Genomic DNA, 12,845 nt, shown 5'->3' with positions numbered 1-12,845 from the left:
GGCTCATGGACCAGGCCTGCCATGCAGAGCACGTCTGGGGCAGCTCCCACTGCGGATGCCTCAGGCAGGTGCTTGGCCGGGTCCTGCTCAGTGCGCAGCCCTATGAAGGTCAGGGTGAAGAGGCTCTGGGTGCAGGGTGGGGCAGTAGGGGAGTGGTCTTGGCCAGTTGGGCTCTCCCTCCTCCCCCCAGCTAGGCCTGCCATGCCTGCTGACCTGGGGTGCTCAGGAGTAGGATTGGGCATCATCTTCTCCTAGCAGCACGGGTGCCTATTCCTGTGGGTGGGTGGTGGCAGTGTAGGCTTGCTGCCAAGTTGGGCTGTGGGCATCTCCTGGAGGGTGTGAACCAGACCATAGACGTATATGCAGTTGGACATTGCCCAGTCGGACGTTATGTGGCACGTGACTGTATTTCAAAGTTTGTTACATAGAGTGATGACTTGTTGCTGTGATAATGTTGGTTTGCTATTTATTTTGAGGTTGTTTAAACTATGGCTTATAGTGGTCCTCGCTAGCTTGTAATGCCCTTTTAAAAAGTATATTGGAAAGTAGAACAGTTGAAAACATTGAAAATATTTGTACCAGCGGCGGCAGAAGCAGGTATAAACCCGTTGCCACCGAGTCAATTCTGACTCATAGCAACCCTATAGGACAGAGTAGAACTCCCCCATAGGGTTTCTAAGAAGTGCCTAGTGAATTTGAGCTGCCGACCTTTTGGGTAGCAACCATGGGTAGCAACCATAGTTAGCAACCATAACCCTATGCCACCAGGGTTTCCATAAGCAGATATAAGTCTACTATTATTGCCTTCTGCCACCAGATGGTGCTTGTGTACTGATAAAACAAAATACAGACTGGGTAAGTTCATTTTGGTTAGGTTTCTAAGGCCAGCGATTAACTGATAAATGAGAAGTTAAACCATATTACATTGCTGATATTTGAATTTTTTGACCTATAGAAATGTCAGTTTCATATGGTTCAACCTAATAGGAAAAAGTCAGCCAAGTACACAACTTGAAAGCCTCTTGGATAAATGAAACAAGCATGAAGTAGTGAAAAGCAAGAATTCCTTCTGAAAATATATTTGTTGTTGTTAGTTCCTATTGAATCAGTTCCTCTTTTTTTTTTAAAATTTATTGTGCTTTAAGTGCGACTTTACAAATCAAGTCAGTCTCTCGTATAAAAACTTATGCGCACCTTGCTATGTGCTCCTAGCTGCTCTGCTCCTAACGAGATAGCACACTCCTCCCCTCCACCCTGGGTGCATTCAACCAGCTCCTGCCCCCCTCTGCCTTCTCATCTCACCTCCAGACAGGAGCTGCCCACATAGTCTTATGTGTCTGCTTGAGTGAAGAAACTCACTCCTCACCAGTATCATTTTCTGTCCTATAGTCCAGTTCAATCCCTGTCTGAAGAGTTGGCTTCAGGAATGGTTCCAGTCTTGGGCTAACGGAGGGTCTGGGGATGATGACCTCCGGGGTCCTTCTGGTCTCGGTCAGACCATTGTCAGGTCTTTTTATGAGAATTTGAGATCTGCATACCACAAAAATATGGAATGCTTCACGAATTTGCATGTCATCCTTGCGCAGGGGCCATGCTAATCTACTCTGTATCGTTCCAATTTTAGTGTATGTGCTGCCGAAGGGAGCACTGCTGTCATCTCTGACTCATGGCAGCTCCATGTGTGTAGACAAGAACTGCTCCATAGGGTTTTCTTTTTTTTATTATTTATTTTGTTGAGATTATATACAGCAAAACATACACCAATTCAACCTTTTCTACATGGACAGTTCAGCGACGTTGATTACATTCTTCCAGTTATGCAACCATTCTCACGCTCTTTTTCTGAGTAGTTCCTCTCCCATTAACATAAACTTACTGCCCCCTAAAAGTTTCTGTCTTAGTCATGTAGTGCTGCTATAACAGAAATACCACAAGTGGATAGCTTTAAAAAACAGAAATTAATTTTCTCACAGTTTAGGAGGCTAGAAGTCTAAATTCAGGGCACCGGCTCTAGGGGAAGGCTTTCTCTTTCTGTTGACTCTGGAGGAAGGTCCTTGTTCTGTTTCCTGGTTCTGTGGAGATCTCCATGTGGCTTCTCATCTATCTTCCCCTGTTTCTGCTTGCTTAATCTGCTCCTTTTATGTCTTGTGAGAGATTCACTCAAGACACACCCTACTCTAATCCTGCCTCATAAACATAAGAGAGATAGCCCATTTCCAAATGGGATTATAACCACAGGCATACCCATGGCTTTCAAGTTCATTCCGACTCATAGTGACCCTGTAGGGTTTCCAGGGAGTGGCTGGTGATTTCTAACTGCAGACCTTTTGTTAGCAGCTGAGCTGTTAACCACTGTGACAGCAGGGCTCCAACCACAGGCATGGAAGTTAGGATTTACAACACATATTTTTGGGGAATACAGTTCAATCCGTAACAGCTCTTATCTGATCTTTTGAGTTGCTGTTGTCATGTTGATTAATAGAGATAGTTCTTAGACGAGCATAATGCTCAAGGCAGATAGTTTTTACTAGTCTGTTTGGTTTTAAGAAGATTTTAGGGATTTTTTTTTCCTTTTTTTTTTTTTTTAATTGTGCTTTAAGTGGAAGTTTAAAAGTCAAGTCAGTTTCTCATACAAAAATTTATGTACACCTTGCTATGTACTCCTAGTTGCTCTCCCCCCAGTGAGACAGCACACTCCCTCTTTCCACCCTGTATTCCCCGTGTCCCTTCAGCCAGCTTCTGTCCTCCACTGCCTTCTCATCTCTCCTCCAGAAAAGAGCTGTCCACATAGTCTCATGTGTCTACTTAAGCCAAGAAGCTCACTTCTCAGCAGTATCGTTTTCTATCTTATAGTCCAGTCCAATCCCTGTCTGAAGAGTTGGCTTTGGGAATGGTTCCTTTCTTGGGCTAACAGAAGGTCTGGGGACCACGACCTCTGGAGTCATCCCAGGCTCAGTCAGACCATTCAGTCTGGTCTTTTTACGAGAATTTGAGGTCTGCATCCCACTGCTCTCCTGTTGCATCAGGGATTCTCTGTTGTGTTCCCTGTCAGGGCAGTCATTGGTTGTAGCCAGGCACCATCTAGTTCTTCTGGTCTCAGGCTAATGTAGTCTCTGATATTTGTGGCCCTTTCTGTCTTTCGGGCTCATAATTACCTTGCATCTTTGGTGTTCTTCATTCTCCTTTGATCCAGGTGGGTTGAGACCACTTGATGCATCTTAGATGGCCACTTGCTAGTGTTTAAGACTCCAGATGCCACTCACCAAAGTAGGATGCAGAATGTTTTCTTAATAGATTTTATTATGCCATTTGACCGAGATGTTCCTTTAGGGGATATTTTTGCTTTAAGTTTTAAAGATTATCTCAGGGTAGTAGTTTGAGGGGTTCTTCTAGCCTCCATGGCTTTAAAATGTCTGGAATACATAAGTTTGAAATTCTGTTCTGCATTTTCCCCCTTTTGATCAAGATTCTTCTATAGAATCTTTGATCAAAATGTTCAGTAGTGGTAGCTGGGCATCATTCAGTTCTGGTCTCATGGCAAAGGAATCAGTTGTTCATGGAGGTAATTAGTCACGCATTCCATTTCTTCCTCCTGTTCCTGACTCTCCTTCTTCCTCTGTTGCTCCAGGTGAATAGAGACCAATTGTTGTTCCTTTCGTGGCCTCTTGCACGCTTTTAAGACCCCAGGCACTACACAACAAAATAGGAGGTAGGATAGAAGCACTGAACATGGTATTGGGCCAGTTAACTGGGATGTGCCGTGAAACCATGACCCTAAATCTCCAAACCAAGTTACCAAATCCCATAAGGTTTTTTGGTTGTACATAAGCAGCCTCAGCAGTTACCTTTTTTTTGTTTGTTTGTTCTAAGAGTATCTATCACACAGCTTCTGCCAGTTCAACTTTCCATAGGTGTAAAACTTATGATAGCAATTACAGTAATCTGTTGTGTAACCCTACCCTTATTCAGTGCAGTTTTTCCATAAGATTTTCAAGGTTGTGACCTTTTGGAAGCAGATTGCCAGGCCTGTCTTCCGAAGTGCCTCTGGGTGTGTTTGAACTGCCAGTCCTTCGACTAGTATTTGAGCACTTTAACTGTTTGTGCACGTGCGCACACGCACACGGAGCCCTGGTGATGCATTGGTTAAGAGCTCTGCTGCCAACCAAAAGGTCAGTTCAAATCCATCAGCTGCTCCTCGGAAACCCTATGGGACAGTTGTACTCTGCCGTATGGGATTGCTATGAGTTGAAGTTGACTCCATGGCAATGGGTTTGCTTTTTTTGAGTCTCGTATGTATTTATATAAAACATGTATGTATTTTATATATATATATGTATGTATATAACTTTACTTTTTGTGTACTACGTCCCTTGGTTTGGGAAATGTATTTCTCTTTTTTTATATCTTTATACATGGAGTTATATGTCAGAACTTTTTTTTTCTTTCACTGACACTTCCTCATGAGGACAGCACTTTATAGAATATATGTAGAGCTGAAAGGTAGGCTGCAAGATAAAATTTTTTAAGTGTTCATATAGGCTTGCATTGTTAACTTAGAGATATTTTTTGTTTTGTGGAAATAAAACCCCTATTAAAGACAAATTAAAAATATATTGTCCTTTAAAAACTCTCATAAGCCAGAGAAGAAAATTTCAACAGGTTACCAAGGATGAAGGAGTGTGAACTCATCCTGAAACCAGAGAATCAGAGAGCCAGGGGGATAATTTCAGGGTAAATAAGAGGATAATTCTGGGTCAGAAGCTCTCGTCTCAGGTGTGTGTTTAAAATTGAGAATAAACAGGAACCTAGTGAACATTGCAACCCTTTAAAGCAAAACTCATTGTTTAGTAAGACCAGATGTGACGCTTTTTTATTTTAAATAAAATACTTATGAAATGAAATACTTTTTTTTCTGAAATGAGCTATGAGGAAAGCCCCAAAACATGTTTCCCCAAGTATATGATAAAAATCAAATAATTTAAAAATACATTTTGGAAGCCTATGCTTCTGGCCACTACAGAACATGGGAGCAGACTTACCCTCCTACCATAACTAGAAAGCCTCATAAAATATATAAAATTGTTTTAGACACTGGACATAGATCATTGAACATTGAATAAATCATAGACATTGAATCAGGTAGCGCAGTACTGTGATCTTTGAAAAGAAGAGAAACAAATGAGGTGAGCCCTATGATCACCCTGGCTTTTTGCCTGGAGTTACTTTTGGTACAGGGAGAGGAATCCCAAACAGAGAGCACTGTGGTCTTGCTGAGCTGAGAATATAGAGATTGGAGTTTAGGAAGGCTGAAGTGGAATTTGTGGTTAGGAAAAATGCGGAGGAGGGAGATACATAGAGAAGCAACCCCAGAAAACTCCATAAGGGTGCTGTTGATTCTGTTGCTGCTATCTAAGATGTGTATGAATAGGGTAAAAAATCCATGTGGCCAGGAAAAGATCTTACCTGTGAGATGAACAATACACAAAGATCACCCAGGGTTAAAAGGCATTTGAGTTTCAACCAGAGGAGTGGAAACTCCTCATTGAATACCCAGGGCATTTAGTAGAGACCCTAAGAAGCATCATGCCTTGCCTTACTGGTGAGGCTGAGTTAGCCAGAGAATAAAGGTTACTCTAAACTTGCCCCGACAAAGATTAAAAACAGGCCTCAGGAAGATCGGGCTGATTTACGAGTACCTTAACCCTCTGCCATAACGAAGTCCAGCACTCTTTAAAGCACAACAAAATCTAGCAGTCAACAATGTAAAATTTACATTGTCTAATATTCAATAGCAAATTACTAAACCTACCAAGAAGGAGGAAAGTGTGACCTATGATCAGGAGAAAAATTAGTCAATTGAAACAGATCCAGAAATAATGGAGATGATGGACTTATCAGATAAGTATGCTAAAACAGATGCTGTAAATATAACCAAAGATTTAAAGGAAATCAGGAACACAATGAAGAGAAATGGGCAAGATATAAAAATATCCAGATGGAACTACTGTAGATGAAAATCATAATATATGAACTGAAAGAAAAGTTATCATTGCATAGAATTAACAGCTTAAACACTGGAAGAAAAGATCAGTAAACTTTAAGATACAACAACAGGAACTGTACACACTGAAACAAAAAGAAACAAAGGCTGAAACAAAATGAATAAGCCTCAGAGATATGTGGTACAATGTTAAGTGGACTATCATGTGTAATTGGAGTTCCAGGATGAGGAGTGGGACAGGAAAATATTTAAAGAATAATAGCTTAATTGTGCTCATCAGGAACCCGTACTTAGACCAAGAGGCAGTCGTTCAAACAGAACAAGGGGATACTGCATGGTTTAAAGCGAGGAAAGGTGTACATCGAGGTTGTATCCTTTCACCATACTTACTCAATCTGTATGCTGAGCAAATAATTTGAGAAGCTGGACTATATGAAGAAGAACGGGGCATCAGGATTGGAGGAAGACTCATTAACCACCTGTGTTAACGCAGATGACACAACTGTGCTTGCTTAAAGTGAAGAGTTCTTGAAGTACTTACTCTTGGAGATCAAAGACCACAGTGTTCATATGGATTACACCTTAGCATAAAGAAAACAAAAATGCTCACAATTGGACCAATAAGCAACATCATGATAAATGGAGAAAAGATTGAAGTTGTCAAGGATTTTATTTTACTTGAATCTACAATCAATGCCATGGCAGCAGCAGTCAAGAAATCAAACAATGCATTGCATTGGGCAAATCTGCTGCTAAAGAGCTTTTTGAAGTGTTAAAAAGCAGAGGTCACTTTAAGGACTAAGGTGCACCTGACCAGGACATGGTGTTTTTAGTTGCCTCATATGCATATGAAAGCTGGACAATGAGTAAGGAAGACCAAGAAGAATTGATGCCTTTGAATTATGGCGTTGGGGAAGAATACTGATTATACCATGGACTGCCAAAAGAACAAACAAATCTGTCTTGGAAGAAGTACAGTCAGACTGCTCATTGGAAGCAAGGATAGTGTCATGGATTGAATTATGTCCCTCCCGAAAATGTGTGTATCAGCTTAGGCCATGATTCCCAGTATTGTGTGGTTGTTGTCCATTTTGTGATTGTAATTTTATGTTAAGAGGATTAGGGTGGACTGTAACACCACCCTTACTGGGTCACCTCGAAGATCCAATATAAAGGGAATTTTCATGGGGTGTGGCCTGCACCACCTTTTATCTCTTAAGAGATAAAAGAAAGAGAAACAAGCAGAGACTTGGGGACCTCACACCACCAAGAAAGCAGCACCAGGAGCAGAGCACGTCCTTTGGGCCCAGGGTACCTGCACCTGAGAACCTCCTCAACCATGGGAAGATTAAAGACAAGGATCTTCCTCCGGAGCTGACAGAGAGAAAAAGCCTTCAGCTGGAGCTGACACCCTGAATTTGGCCTTGTAACCTACTAGATTGTGAGAGAATAAATATCTCTGTTAAAGCCACCCACTTGTGGTATTTCCGTTATAGCAGCACTGGATAACTAAGACAGGTGGTGAGACATCTTCTCATATACTTTGGACATGTTATCAGGAGGGACCAGTCCCTGAGAGGGACGTCATGCTTTTAGAGTAGATGGTCAGTGAAAAAGAGGAAGACCCTGAATGAGGTGGATTGACATGGTGGCTGTAACAGTGAGTTCAGGCATAACGACGATTGTGAGGATGGTGCAGACCCTGGCAGTGTTTCGTTCTTTTGTACATAGGGTTGCAGTGAGTCAGAACCAACTCAATGATACCTAAGAACAACAACAACAATGGCTGAAAGACATCCAGGTTTGATGAAAACTATATAAATCTGTGGTGCGAAGAAGTGCAATGATCCTCAAACGGAATAAACTCAAAAGAAACTACACCAAGGTACATTATAATCAAAATGCTGAAAACCAGTGATAAGGAGAACATCTTAAAAGTAGCCAGAGAAGGAAGACACATTGCATACAGAGGAACGAGTATGAAAGCTGGAAGACAGTGGAACAATATTTTAAAGTGCTGAAAGAAAAAAAAATGTCAATGTAGAATTCCGTACCCAGTGAAAATGTCTTCAAGAATGAAAGCAAAATAAAGATTTTTTTTTTTCCTCCAGACAGAAGGTGACAGATTTGTTACCAACAGAGCTGTCCTGCAATAAATGTTAAATGAAGTTCTTCAGGCCAAGGGTATTAAAAAATAAGTAATGAAAAGCATGGAATATGGTAAATATAAAGAACATTAAAATTTTATTTAAATTGAGAATGCAAAACGTAATAGTGTTTTGTGAATTTTATAACAGGTAAAAGTAAAATTATGATTACAATAGAACAAAGGATAAAAAGGGTGGAAATAAAGTATGCCGCTATAATTTTCCTACATTGTACGTGAACTAATATAAAATGATGTGAAGGGGAATTGTGGCAAGTTGAAGATGCATATTGTAAACTGCAGAGCAAATAAAAGAAAACAAAGGAAGAATAGCTAAGACTCCAAAAGTGGAGATAAAATAGAATCATAAAAAATTTGTAGTCTAAAAAAAGTGAAAGAAAAAAAGGTGGGAAAATGGAGTAAGGAACACATAGGGCAAATAGAGATCAGGGGACAAGATGGTAGATTTAAAACCAACTATTTTTTAGTTTTTATGTTGGTAATTACATTAAATGTAAATGGTCTGAACATTCTAGTTAAAAGATATCAAATGTCAGACTGGATAGAACAGCGTATATAACCATATGCTATGTAAAGAAATCCATTTTAAATATAAGGACACAGATAGGTTAAAAGTAGAAACACTGATCATAATAAAGCTGGAGTGGCTATATTAACATTGGACAAAGTAGACCATACAACACAAAATATTACGAGGGAGAAAGAGTTAAAAGAATAAAATCATCCAGAGGACCTAACAATTTTAAGTATACATGCACCTACCAACAGACCTTAGAATAAGTGGACAGAAAAGCAGCAACACTACAGACTTTGTAAAAATGGTGTGGGGGTAGTGTCTGACTTCCTCTAACATCACAAGGGGGAAGGAGACTCAGAATCAGTAGCCCAAGGCTGACTCCTAAGATGCAGATGTCAGACATGCCCCCTCTTTCCACCATCTTTACTGACTCTAACACCAACTCTCCCTCTCACAGCACTCTCTACTTACCTGCTGAGTTCTGTAATTAATTGCGTTGGCCACACAGAACTCAGATAATACTCAGGATTATAGGGTTTCTTAGGGAAGTAACAGGTTAAAGTTCAGGTTCAGGAATGCTCAGGATACAGTTCTTTCATCAGGACAGCCTGTTCTCAGCTGTCCCTGCAGGCACACCTCTCTCTGGCCCTACTCAGCAAGCATTACAAAGCTCTTTTAGCTCTGCCTGTATGTGCCCAGGGAGCCATGGTGGCAGAGTGGTTAAGAACTTGGCTGCTAACCAAAAGGTTGGAAGTTTGAATCCACCAGCCACTCCATGGAAACCCTATGGGGCAGTTCTACTGTGTCCTTTGGGGTCGCTATGAGTCAGCATCAACTCAGTGGCACTGGGATTTTTTTGGTATATGTGCCCAGAGGCACCCTACCCTGCCAGCAAGATTCCTGCCCAAAGGCACTCAGCTTTCTCGCTCTGTGGGCGGGAAGCCCACCGTGCCATCTCCTGCCTGTGCTGCTGCCATTTCTCTGCTGCTGCTTTTTCCCTTGAGGAATTAGGCAAATTTATTAAAAGGCATAAATTGTTAAAATCAACTTAAGAACACAAAAAAAAACCCTGAACAACCCTACCAAAGAAATTTAATTTACAACTAGAAACTTTTCCACAAAGAAAATTCCAATCTCAAATGGTTCGACAGGTAAATTCTGTCAAACATATGAAGAAGAAATAATACCAGTACTGTCAGAAAACAGGAGAAAGGAACGCTTCCCAACTCAGTTCATGAAGCCAACATTATCCTTATGCTAAAACTACAAAGACCTTACAAGAAGACTTGTGATTAGTATCCTTCATGATCACAGACACAAAAATCTTTAACAAAATATTGGTAAATAAAATCCAGCAGAATATAAGTAACATAAGACACCATGATTAAGTAGAGCTTATCCAAGGAAAACAAGATTTATTTAACATTTAGTAATCAAAATATTTAATCATAATAACAGAATAAAGGAGAAAAGCCACGAGCATCTCGTTAGATGCAGAAAAAAGCGTTTGACAAATTCACCGCACATTCATGATACAGACTCTCAGCAGACTAGGAATGGAAGAGAACTTCCTTAATCTGACAAAGCGCTTCGCTAAATAGCCTTTAAATAATGTTTTACGATGAAAGACTGAATATTTTTTCATAAGATCAGGAACAAAACTTATCAAACTATGCACTCAAAATAGGCCCATTTTATTATATGTAAGTATTACCTCAATAACCTCAATCGATTGGATTAAAAAATATAAAGTATTCCTCAGTTTTCTTTGAAGAGAGCATCAGATTTTTGCCTCTTAGGCATTTGGCCAAAAACATTGCAAATGTCTTGTTGTTAGGTGCTGTTGAGTTGATTCCAACTCACAGTTGACCCCATGTCGTAGAGTAGAACTGCCCCATAGGGTTTTTCTAGGCTGTAATCTTCGTGGGAGTAGATCACTAGGTCTCCCACAGAGCGAGTGAGTTGATTCTGACTCATAGTGACCCTATAGGACAGAGTAGAACTGCCCCATGGGGTTAGTCTATGCTGTAATCTTTGTGGGAGCAGATCAGTAGGTCTCTCTCCCACAGAGCCATTGAGTTGATTCTGACTTAGTGACCTGTAGGACAGAGTAGAACTGCCTCATAGGGTTTCCAAAGCTGTAAAATTTAGGGAGGCAGACTGCGGCATCTTTCTCCCATGGAGCAGTTGGTGGGTGTTCAAACCACCAGCCTTTTGATTAGCAGCCGAGCACTTAACCACTGCACCACCAGGGCACCTTAATAAACGTCTTAAACTCATCGCTGCCTTAAACCCATTGCTGTTGAGTTGATCTCGACCCATAGTGACCCTATAGGACAGAGCAGAACTGACTCTTAGAGTTTCCAAGGCTGTAAATCTTTACAGAAGCAGACTGTCTCTCCCCCGCCGAGCGGCTAGTGGGTTCTGACCGCTGAGCGCATAACTGCTGCACTACCAGGGATCCTTGGAAACGTCTTTCTAGGGGTTAAAATAATAATTACCACATAGGGTGTTTGAGGATGAAACAAGATGCCTGTAAATTGCTTAGCTTTGCCTTTGCTCAGTAATGGTTAGACTTTATTATGTTATAGTCTAGTTATAAATATGGACTCTGGAGTTTGGGTTGTAACTGTGTGGATTTGAGTGGGTTACTCAACCTTCTATTCCATAGTTAACTCATCTGTAAATTGAGGAGACTAAATAGTGCTTCCTCATAGTGTTGTTTTCAGGATTAAATAAAACAATTCAGTGACTACACATGGCCCTTAAGTATTTTTTTAAGAATTCACTTCTGCTGCCTCCCAAAAAATCAGGCTATGATTCATTATTATTTCTGGGTGTATGCTTTATAGGAGATGGCTGGTTCTCTATCGGTCTTTTGTTTGAATTTAGTTGACCCTGAACTGTAGCAGCACAGAGAATTATTTCTTCATTGGAAAACTATTGTATACATCAAGAGTTAATAACTTGGAGTTTAAATATAAGCTTCAGAAAATCTGTGTCCTTTATTATGAAACTGTATGTGGTATTTAATATATCCTCCTCTTCTGCCTTTTCCATCCAGCTGGATAGTCATTTATTCTACCTTTGACCTTTCCACTTTCTTGCTTTTATTCCCAGGGAATTGTAGCCTGTGTTTTCTTGCCACTGAACTAGTATTCAGGGACTAATAACTTGGTAATAAATCTTCTGTGATGCAGTTTCAGGAGTCTGTATGCCTTTGTTTTGCTCTTATAGGCAGGCAGGCAGGCAGGCCCAGGACTCACCACTCAATTTTGTATTAGCGACTATTGAAAATATGTAGTGTGTTTATTAAATAAAAAAATTTTTTTCTTAAAGTCACATAATTTTAACATTTTTCATATTCCTCTAAAACAAAACCAAAAGAAAAAAGCAAATTCTTAAATAAAAAAAAAAATGCCCATTTATAAATCTGGATGGGTCTGTGTTTGATTATTTTGATCAGTGGCTGCTTTTTATTTACTGCTCTCAAGATCCTTCTTGAGTTCTTTATGCTAAAAGCTTAAGCATTATTCTCCACAAAGGTGAATATAAGGAAAGTAGCACCAAAGGAATAATTATGCTTAAGTTTTTTGTTCGTTTTTTCAAGTTTATCATGATTCTTTAACAAGGGAAGTGTAGCCATGACTTAAATATGATAAATGCTAAATTCATAAATTTTTACAGGAAGGAATCTATCTTTCTAATTCTAATTTCAACAACTTTTGTCGTAGACTAGGGAAAATAAACAGCATCCTCTATTCTTTCATATGAGGCTAATTTATTATTCAAGCTCGGCGAAACAAGTACGATGTTGTTAAATTCACTTTCAGAAAACCCATTGCCTTCAAGTCAATTCTGGCTCATAGCAACCGTATAGGATGGAGTAAAACTGCCCAGTAGAGTTTCCAAGGAGTGACTGGTGGATTTGAACTGCCGACCTTTTGGTTAGCAGCTGAACGCTTAGCCACTGCACCACTAAAACAAAAACTAGGGCCCCTAAATTCACTTTATCTGTGTTTAAAGCAGTGCTGTCTCACAAAGTATCTTCATCTCTCTGTTCAGTTGAGTGATTTTGCTTTAGCAGTGCTGATTTACTTGTCTTTTTTTTAAAATCGATGAGAAAAATGTCAGTACAATTTATGAAGCTCTTTTTAATG

The 12,845-nt window shown here is 40.1% G+C and overlaps 1 protein-coding gene and 1 non-coding gene across 27 annotated transcripts in view; one reads left to right on the top strand and one right to left on the bottom strand.

The window, feature by feature from the left end:
* STAU2 (staufen double-stranded RNA binding protein 2) overlaps nucleotides 1–12,845 on the top strand; it is a 362,398-nt gene that overhangs the window by 77,228 nt on the left and 272,325 nt on the right. The window lies entirely within an intron of this gene.
* Nucleotides 1,542–1,648, bottom strand: LOC111750133 (U6 spliceosomal RNA). The gene has a single exon (XR_002785286.1). It is a non-coding gene; the product is annotated as a U6 spliceosomal RNA (small nuclear RNA).

Source organism: Loxodonta africana, chromosome 14 (genome assembly GCF_030014295.1).
Source record: "Loxodonta africana isolate mLoxAfr1 chromosome 14, mLoxAfr1.hap2, whole genome shotgun sequence".
Taxonomy (NCBI): Eukaryota; Metazoa; Chordata; class Mammalia; order Proboscidea; family Elephantidae; genus Loxodonta; species Loxodonta africana.
This window is presented reverse-complemented; position numbering and strand designations above follow the sequence as displayed.